This window comes from Bos javanicus, chromosome 1 (assembly GCF_032452875.1).
Source record: "Bos javanicus breed banteng chromosome 1, ARS-OSU_banteng_1.0, whole genome shotgun sequence".
Taxonomy (NCBI): Eukaryota; Metazoa; Chordata; class Mammalia; order Artiodactyla; family Bovidae; genus Bos; species Bos javanicus.
In genome coordinates, this window is record NC_083868.1 from 26,262,569 (window position 1) to 26,272,605 (window position 10,037).

General features: G+C 36.9%; 1 non-coding gene across 1 annotated transcript; it reads left to right on the forward strand.

The window, feature by feature from the left end:
* The first annotated feature begins 6,595 nt into the window (after window positions 1-6,595).
* TRNAG-UCC (transfer RNA glycine (anticodon UCC)) lies at window positions 6,596-6,667 on the forward strand. Its single transcript has one exon. It is a non-coding gene; the product is annotated as a tRNA-Gly (tRNA).
* Window positions 6,668-10,037: the final 3,370 nt, after the last annotated feature.

Consider the following 10,037-nt stretch of genomic DNA (forward strand, 5'->3'; position numbering starts at 1 on the left):
TCTTGACCCAGATAATCACGATGGTGTGACCACTCAGCTAGAGCAAGACATCCTGTAATATGAAGACAAGTGGGCCTTAGGAAGCATCACTATGAACAAAGCTAGTGGAGGTGATGGAATTCCAGTTGAGCTATTTGAAATCCTGAAAGATGATGCTGTGAAAGTGCTACAAACTCCAAGGAACCCCCACAAAGAAAGCAGGAGGGGGTCTTGTGCTGGAATCCAAGTGAAGAAAATGCATAAAATAGGAAATGAGCAGCTGTGTCTGCTAGTGGACTTAATTTCAAGTGAATCAAGAACTTGATGTTTCTTTTTAATTTCTGAGACACAAAATAAAATGTCTAAATTTATTTTAAATTTTCTCAATTGTTTTAATTTTTTTTTCAAATTTTCACTCAGTTTATTTTCTTGTTAGTTCACTTTTATGTTTACTTCATTTGGCTACAAGCTCTCTGCAGAAAGAGACGTGACATCATTTTGTATCTTCAGCATATATTTTGATGCCTGTGATATAACAGCTGTTCATTCAGTGTTCAGTAAGTGAGAGAATGAAGGGACAAAACAAAGTAAAACTGTTAGGCTTTCCATTTCAACTGAGGATTCACTCTGAAAGTATATAGTTTCTTGAAATTATTCTCACAATTTACCAGTTTCAGATGTCACAAACCAAGAACACTGATCTGTATACCATCCAAACATGCCAAGAAATGTGTTCACAAAAATATCACTTTGTTTCTATTAACTGTTATATTTGTGAGTGCATTGGGTCAAGAATGAAGGAAAGGGAAGCCAGTCAGGTAGAAAGCTAGTAGCCTTTAGATGATTAAAGAAGCTTATTCTTCCAGGAGGTTCCTTTGTGTTTTAGATACAAGCCTTCTGTTCCCCTTTAATAAAGGAAGGGAAAGGATGTTATATGCAGGAGCTCAGATACCCATAGTAAAGCTTTCTTTTATCCTGTGAGTTTTCTCATCTCCTCCAGCTCCATTGGTTACTTTCTGCTAATGCTGCCCTTTTTGCTGCATATTCTATGTCAAGGTCACCTTTCTTACTTTTTAAAGTCAAACGTCCTTTTTTTTACTTGAGTTTCAAACACTATCCTCAATTGCTTACTTCTAAGACTTACTGAAAGAATATAACCTCTGAGAACTAAAAGAATTGTAATATTTATATATAGATTCTAATGCATTAAACACAGAATTTTAAGTATAGTTTAAATATTACTGAGTTGTATGGCTTCCTCTCTATTTATGTCCAGAATTGCATTTGCCATACCTAGCCACAGAAATAGTGTGATTTAATTAATAAATTGCAGGAGGTAAGATGCTAAGCCTTGTTTCTTATTTTCATGAATATGCAGCCATTTAATCATCAATGCACAGCTTTTCAATTACTACCTGTGTGACCTTGGTAAATTACTTAACCTCTATGTAGTTTAAGGACTCATGCTGAAAAATAGATATTAACTAGGGTAGCTAGTTTACTACCTAATAAATGTAATTTATTTTCCACCCAGAGACAGTTTTGTGAATGGTAGAGAAAGCTAATAGTAAGTTTAGTCTAAAAAAAAGGCATAAAAAGCTGGATCATTCAAGAGAATCCAGGAAATATAGTCTTCCCATAAAAAATAGTGCAAGTGAAAGTCACTCACGAGTCTGACTCTTTGCAATTCCATGGACTGTAGAGTCCATGGAATTCTCCAGGCCAGAATACTGGAGTGGGTAGACTTTCCCTTCACCAGGGGATCTTCCAAACCTAGGTCTCTGGCATTGCAGGTGGATTTTTTACCAGTTGAGCCACAAGGGAAGCCCCAAAATACTATAGTAGGTAGCCTATCCCTTCTCCAGGGGATTTTAACCACCCAAGAATTGAACTGGGGTCTCCTGCATTATAGGCAGATTCCTTACCAATTGACCTACCAGGGAAGGTCATTATTAAATGAGAAAACACATAGACTTAGAACTGTAGGTATTCAATAAATATTAGATTATTGTTATTAATATTGTAATTTATTATTATTTACCTAAGAAAATTCTTGAGCCATCTTTGGTCAGTAAGTGTCACCCTTCCAAGACAAGTAAACCAGCGTAGTTGTTTTGCCCACTTTTGATTATTTTACATTTTCTTTTGATAGCATCAGTTCAGTCAGTTCAGTCACTCAGTCGTGTCTGACTCTTTGTGACTCCATGAATCGCAGCACGCCAGGCCTCCCTGTCCATCACCAACTCCCGTTGTTCACTCCAAAGTTAATCCATTCTCACCATCAGTAAGTTTCTCTAGTCTGGAGGCAATAAATGAAATACATTCTCAACTGAATGATTGTTTAGTAGAAATCTATCCTCAGTAGATTTAGAAGAGCTGTTCAGTTTTTGTTTGTTTTGTTTTTCTTTTTGTTTTCTGAGTGAGCCCTTCAGGATTATTTTGAAATTGGTCTTGCTCTCTCATTTTAGAGGCAGAATCATTTCAATCCCTTTAATTTCTCCTTATAAGTATAATTTTCCAGGTCCTTCATTTATGTGGTTCTCCAGTGAATTCTACACAAAGTTCTTTAAACTCCTTGCTGCTGCTGCTGCTGCTAAGTTGCTTCAGTCGTGTCCAACTCTGTGCGACCCCGTAGACAGCAGCCCACCAGGCTCTCCCGTCCCTGGGATTCTCCAGGCAAGAACACAGGAGTGGGTTGCCATTTCCTTCTCCAATGTGTGAAAGTGAAAAGTGAAAGTGAAGTCACTCAGTCGTGTCCAACCCTTAGCGGCCCCATGGACCATAGCCTACCAGGCTCCTCCATCCATGGGATTTTCCAGGCAAGAGTACTGGAGTGGGGTGCCATTGCCTTAAGGAGCCTCAAATTGGTCACAGTCCTCTAATAGAGATAAAATGTTGAATATAGTAAGAGTATAACATTAAGATTGTCATATGCTAATCTAGAATTCTATAAAACATTTTATGTGGATAACATACTTGATTTGCTACTCTCCATTTGTGTCTTAGGGGTTTCCTAATAGATATATATAATATCTATTTTTATTTTTCCAATAAAAATATAGATTTTTTCAGGTCTTAATATAACTTCATGATAGTATAGATACTAGACTGAGAGTTCCACAAGGATCAAGACCATGTTTATTTTTATCACCAGTATATAACAAGCTCCTAGCAGAGCACCTGCCACATCAGAGGGTGCTAGCAAATATTTGCTGAACAGGTGAATGAGTGGATCAATAAATGAATAAATGAAGATAGATAGAAATGAGAGACTGCTAAATAAATGTAGTGAACTGCATATCAAAGTTATGTACAAGTAAAAATATCAGTTCTCTGTGATTATGGTTTCAGTGTGTCTGCCGTCTGATGCCCTCTCACAACACCTACCATCTCATTTGGGTTTCTCTTACCTTGGACGTGGGGTATCTCTTCACAGCTGCTCCAGCAAAGCACAGCCACTGCTCCTTACCTTGGATGAAGTCATCCCTCATACCTTGAACGTGGAGTAGCTGCTCTCTGCCTTCCTGCGCCCACGCAGCCGCCTCTCCTTGGACATGGGGTTGCTCCTCTCGGCCACCACTCCTGGATCATCGAAAAAGCAAGACAGTTCCAGAAAAACATCTATTTCTGCTTTATTGACTATGCCAAAGCCTTTGACTGTGTGGATCACAATTAACTGTGGAAAATTCTGAAAGAGATGGGCATATCAGACCACCTGACCTGCCTCTTGAGAAACCTATATGCAGGTCAGGAAGCAACAGTTAGAACTGGACATGGACAAACAGACTGGTTCCAAATAGGAAAAGGAGTACGTCAAGGCTGTATATTGTTACCCTGCTTATTTAACTTATATGCAGAGTACATCATGAGAAATGTTGGGCTGGAAGAAGCACAAGCTGGAATTAAGATTGCCGGGAGAAGTATCAATTACCTCAGATATGCAGATGACATCACCTTTATGGCAGAAAGTAAAGAGGAACCAGAAAGCCTTTTGATGAAAGGGAAAGTGGAGAGTGAAAAAGTTGGCTTAAAGCTCAACATTCAGAAAACGAAGATCATGGCATCCGGTCCCATCACTTCATGGGAAATAGATGGGGAAACAGTGGAAACAGTGTCAGACTTTATTTTTGGGGGCTCCAAAACCACTGCAGATGGTGATTGCAGCCATGAAATTAAAAGACGCTTACTCCTTGGAAGGAAATTTATGACCAACCTAGATAACATATTAAAAAGCAGAGATATTACTTTGCCAACAAAGGTTCGTCTAGTCAAGGCTATGGTTTTTCCAGTGGTCATGTATGGATGTGAGAGTTGGACTGTGAAGAAAGCTGAGTGCTGAAAAATTGATGCTTTTGAACTGTGGTGCTGGAGAAGACACTTGCGAGTCCCTTGGACTGCAAGGAGATTTAACCAGTCCATCCTAAAGGAGACCAGTCCTGGGTGTTCATTGGAAGGACTGAGGCTGAGGCTGAAACTTCAGTACTTTGGCCACCTCATGCGAAGAGTTGACTCAGTGGAAAAGACCCTGATGCTGGGAGGGATTGAGGGCAGGAGGAGAAGGGGATGACAGAGGATGAGATGGCTGGATGGCATCACTGACTCGATGGACGTGAGTCTGAGTAAACTCTGGGAGTTGATGATGGACAGGGAGGCTTGGTGTGCTGCAATTCATGGTGTCGCAAAGAGTTGGACATGACTGACCAACTGAACTAGAACTAACTAACTAAAAATATCAGATATTAATATCTATCCATTTCTTCAAGGAATATTTATTGAATACCTTTATGCTAAATACTAAGAATATAAAATAAAATTAAGATAGAGTCATTGCTCACTTATAAAAATAGAGAAAACAACTATGGATTAGAAAAAATCATGATAACTTTAATATACACTAAAATAATACATTCCCCTAGAGAAGAAATGGAAACCCACTCCAGTATACCTACCTGGAGAATTCCATGAACAGAGGAGCCTGATGGGCTACAGTCCATGTGGTATCAAAGAGTCAGACATGACTGAGTACTAGCAGCTTATGTACAATATAATTTATCCTATATATATATGAAGATGGTTTAACAATATGTATTTTTTGTTCATTAAATTATTAACTGAATGGAAAAAATCATATAATCATGGGAATAGGTGAGAAATGTCTTTTGATAATTTCCAAGTATTTCTGGCATTTGTTTTGGCAAGCTGGAAATAGAAAATAACACAAAAAGTAGAAATTAGAAATAATTACAGAGATTATTCTGAAACAGTGAATCACTAGAGGGAGTTTCATTTAATTCAGGAACAAGTTCCCTATACGGACACTATTTTTCAAAAGTCTAGTGTGCATTTTTTTTTTCCACTGATTGCCTTTGGTTTCTATGGTATTCTATTATATTATACAGTCTACAAATAAAATTATTTTCTCCCTTAAAAAAAAGAAATGCCTTGTATTGAGTCTTCCCTAAGTCCTTTTAGTTTCACTTAATATTGCTACTTTGAGAAAAGACATGTAGCAAAAAATATTTTACTTATAAAGAGTACAAATTTTCTTCAAATACTTGATCAATAAAATGATTTTCACCAAATAAAAAGAAAGAAAGGAAGGAAGCAATGAACAAACAAGGGTATAGATACTGGAAAGTGTTAGTCAGTCAGTCATGTTCAACTTTTTATGACCCCATGAACTGTAGGCCCACCAGGCTCCTCTGCCTATGGAATTCTCCAGGCAAGAATGATGGAATGGGTAGCCATTCTTTTCTGCAGTGGATCTTCCTGATCCAGGCATTGCAGACAGATTCTTTACCATCTGAGCCACCAGGGGAGCCCCTATATAATGAAAAGGAAGAGATAAAATTATAATCATTAATATATTCCTGTGTTTGTGTATGAGAATCTATGCAAAGATGTTCATCAAGTTGTCAATAGTATCTTAAAAGAGGGGACATTTGAGAATTTAAGAAATTGCAATTTTCTTATTTTTCTGTTTATATCCTATAGTTAGCATGATAAGAATGGTTATAGCTAAATATATAGTACAGTCCCTGCCCTCACAGAACTGTACTGAGGAGAAGAGACATAGCCATGACCAGACAACTACCTTGTAATAACCTAGCACAAGAGAAGCCCTAACTGATTTCAAGAGAACAGAGAAGGAAGTAACCATGTAAATTACAGGGAAGACTTTGGAAAGTGACAAGATTGAGAAAAAAAGAAGTGTTTTCAAGACAATGAAAATAGTGATTATGAGATTAAGGATTATAAAATCAAAATGTGTTTTGGGAGAGGAAATTGTTCCATGTGGCAAAGAACATAGGGTGCAAGACAAGAAAAGAGTAGCTGATAAGGAAGGAGGATTTAACCAGATTGTAAGATTTCTTTATCATGCCAAGAAGATAAGGCTTAATTTTATACCAGTGGTAATCATACATTTTCATTCATGCACACTCAAAATGTTAAAAATTATCCATGTAATATAATATGCATGTGTATGCTACATACTATATGCAGTATAAAAATATATACTATATTGTCTAAAAAACTATATACTGTTTTATATTTCCAAATTGACATAAAAAATTATCAAATTTTAAATGGTTTCAAAGAATAATTTATGAGGACTTCCCTGGTGGTCCAGTGGTTAAGACTCTGAGTTTCCACTTCAGGGGCTCAGGTTCAATTCCTGGTTAGGGAATTAATATCCCACATATTTCACAGTCAAAGAATAATTTCTGTTATATTATATACATGTTTTAGTTGTATGATTGATTCTTGAACAACACTGTTCTGAACTTCAAGGGTCTACTTATGCACAGATTTTTTTCAAAACATATACCATCAGCTCTTTGTATACTCAGGTATTGCATTCTTGGATTACACCAATGATGGATCACAAACTTAACACACCATCAGTCATTCATTACTCTATAGTTGTGGAACCCATTGATATAGAGGGCCAACTATGGGACTGAAGCAGCCAAGGATTCTGGTGTCCACAGTACATTCTAGAACCAATCCCTCACAGAGGCAAAGAGCAATGGTATTTGCAAATCCTGGAGCTCCAGAGTGTCTCATTTAATTTAAATAAAAGAGCCTTCATGTAAGCTAAATAAAAGATGTCCTGTCATTAAAACCCATCATCCATATTAGCAAGATAAGCAAGTAGGTATATAGGTAGATGTGTAGGTAGACAGGGCTTTGCTTATACTGCAATCGATGAAGAATCTGCCTACAATACAAGAAATCCAGGTTTGATCCTGGGTCAGGAAGATTCCCCTGGAGAAGGAAATGCAAACCCATTCAAGTTTTCTTGCCTGGAAAATCATCAGACAGACAGGTGAATTACAAAATGAAGCCTTGACAAAAATAAGTTCTCTGGCTGAAATAAGGTAAAGATTCCTTTAACATTTCTCTTTTTTTAATTATTTTAATTGGAGGCTGATTAATTTACATTATTGTTGTAATTTTTACCATACATTCACATGAATCAGACATGGGTGTACATGTGTTCCCCATCCTGACCCTCCCTCACATCTCCCTCCCCATCCCATCCCTCAGGGTCATCGCAGTGCACCAGCCCTGAGCACCCTGTCTCATGCATCAAACCTGGACTGGTGACCTGTTTCACATATGATAATATACATGTTTCAATGCTATTCTCTCATCCTGCCCTTGCCTTCTCCCACAGAGTCCAAAAGTCTGTTCTTTACATCTGTTTCTCTTTTGCTATCTCACATATAGGGTCATTGTTACCATCTTTCTAAATTCCATATATATGTGTTCATATACTATATTGATGTTTTTCTTTCTGACTTACTTCACTCTGTATAATAGACTCTAGTTCCATCCACCTCATCAGAACTGATTCAAATGCATTCTTTTTAATAGCTGAGTAATATTCCATTGTGTGTATGTATCACAGATTTCTTATCCAGTCATCTGCCAATGGACATCTAGGTTGCTTCCATGTCCTGGCTGTAACAGTGCTGTGATGAACATTGGGGTGCACGTGTCTCTTTCAATTCTGGTTTCCTTGGTATTCATGCCTAACAGTGAGATTGCTGGGTCGTATGGCAGTTCTATTTCCAGGTTTTAAGGAATCTTCACACTGTTCTCCATAGTGGCTGTACTAGTTTGCATTCCCACCAACAGTGTAAGAGGGTTCCTTTTTCTCCACACCCTCTCCAGCATTTATTATTTTTAGACTTTTTGATAGCAGCCATTCTGATCGGCGTGAGATGGTACCTCATTGTGCTTTTGATTTGCATTTCTCTGATAATGAATCATGTTGAGCATCTTTTCATGTGTTTGTTAGCCATGTATATGTCTTCTTTGGCCCATTTTCTGATTGGGTCGCTTGTTTTTCTGGAATTAAGCTTCAGGAGTTTCTTGTACATTTTTGAGATTAATTCTTTGTCAGTTGCTTCATTTGCTATTATTTTCTCCCATTCTGAAGGTTATCTTTTCACCTTGCTTATAGTTTCTTTCGTTGTGCAAAAGCTTTTAAGTTTAAGTACGTCCCATTTGTTTATTTTTGCCTTTATTTCCATTACTCTGGGAGGTGGGTCATAGAGGATCCTGCTGTGATGTTTGTCAGAGTGTTTTGCCTATGTTTTCCTCTAGGAGTTTTATAGTTTCTGGTCTTACATTTAGATCTTTAATCCATTTTGAGTTTATTTTTGTGTATGGTGTTAGAAAGTGTTCTGGTTTCATTCCTATACAAGTGGTTGACCAGTTTTCCCAGCACCACTTATTAAAGAGATTGCCTTTTCTCCATTGTATATTCTTGCCTCCTTTGTCAAAGATAAGGTGTCCATAGATGCATGGATTTATCTCTGGGTTTTCTCTTTTGTTCCATTGATGTATGTTTCTGTCTTTGTGCCAGTATCATACTGTCTTGATGACTGTTGCTTTGTAGTATAGCCTGAAGTCAGGCAGGTTGATTCCTCCCGTTCCATTCTTCTTTCTCAAGATTGCTTTCAGATGACATGATCCTCTACATAGAAAACCCTAAAGACTCCACCAGAAAATTGCTAGAGCTAATCAATGAATATAGTAAAGTTGCAGGATACAAAATTAACACACAAAAATCCCTTGCATTCCTATACACTAACAATGAGAAAACAGAAAGAGAAATTAAGGAAACAATTCCATTCACCATTGCAACAAAAAGAATAAAATACTTAGGAATAAATCTACCTAAAGAAACAAAAGACCTATGTATAGAAAACTATAAAACACTGATGAAAGAAATCAAAGATGACACAAATAGATGGAGAAATATACCATGTTCATGGATCAGAAGAATCAATATAGTGAAAATGAGTATACTACCCAAAGCAATCTATAGATTCAATGCAATCCCTATCAAGCTACCAACGGTATTTTTCAGAGAACTAGAACAAATAATTGCACAATTTGTATGGAATTTCAAAAAAACTTGAATAGTCAAAGCAATCGAGAAAGAAGTATGGAACTGGAAGAATCAACCTTTAACATTTCTTAATGAAGCCCTTCTGGCTTTTTTCTCAGGGAAATCACTATCAGAAGCTATGAATTCTTGAAATGCCCTTTTGTTTATAACTCTGAAGATATCTGTTCCTTGGGAATGTACAAAATACCATTCAAGGTGGATGAGTAAAAAGGACAATGATAATTATCAAAGGAGTGTTGGGAAAGGAGGATTTCTAGACAGCAAGATCATTTTCAGGAAAATCTACTGTAGGAAAATATATACATGAAAATTGAAGAGCTGGAGATGTGCTTAATTAAAATCTCATATTCCCTAAAGAGTCTTATTGTGGCCAAGATGTACAACTGTCTCCTTTTCCAGAACACTTCCATTGTCAAGAAAGAGTCAGTACATATTTTTAAATCTATAAAATAAGTGACCTGAGGATATTTGTGTTTTAGGAAATTAGTTGACTATATCATTATTATTGCATTCCACCTACCTAATATGGTGCCAAAAACAAAGAAAGTAATCAATAAGTATCTATAAATAAGTATCAATAAAGTAATCAGCAAATGAAATAAGTAATTAAATAAATTAGAAACTCCAGACT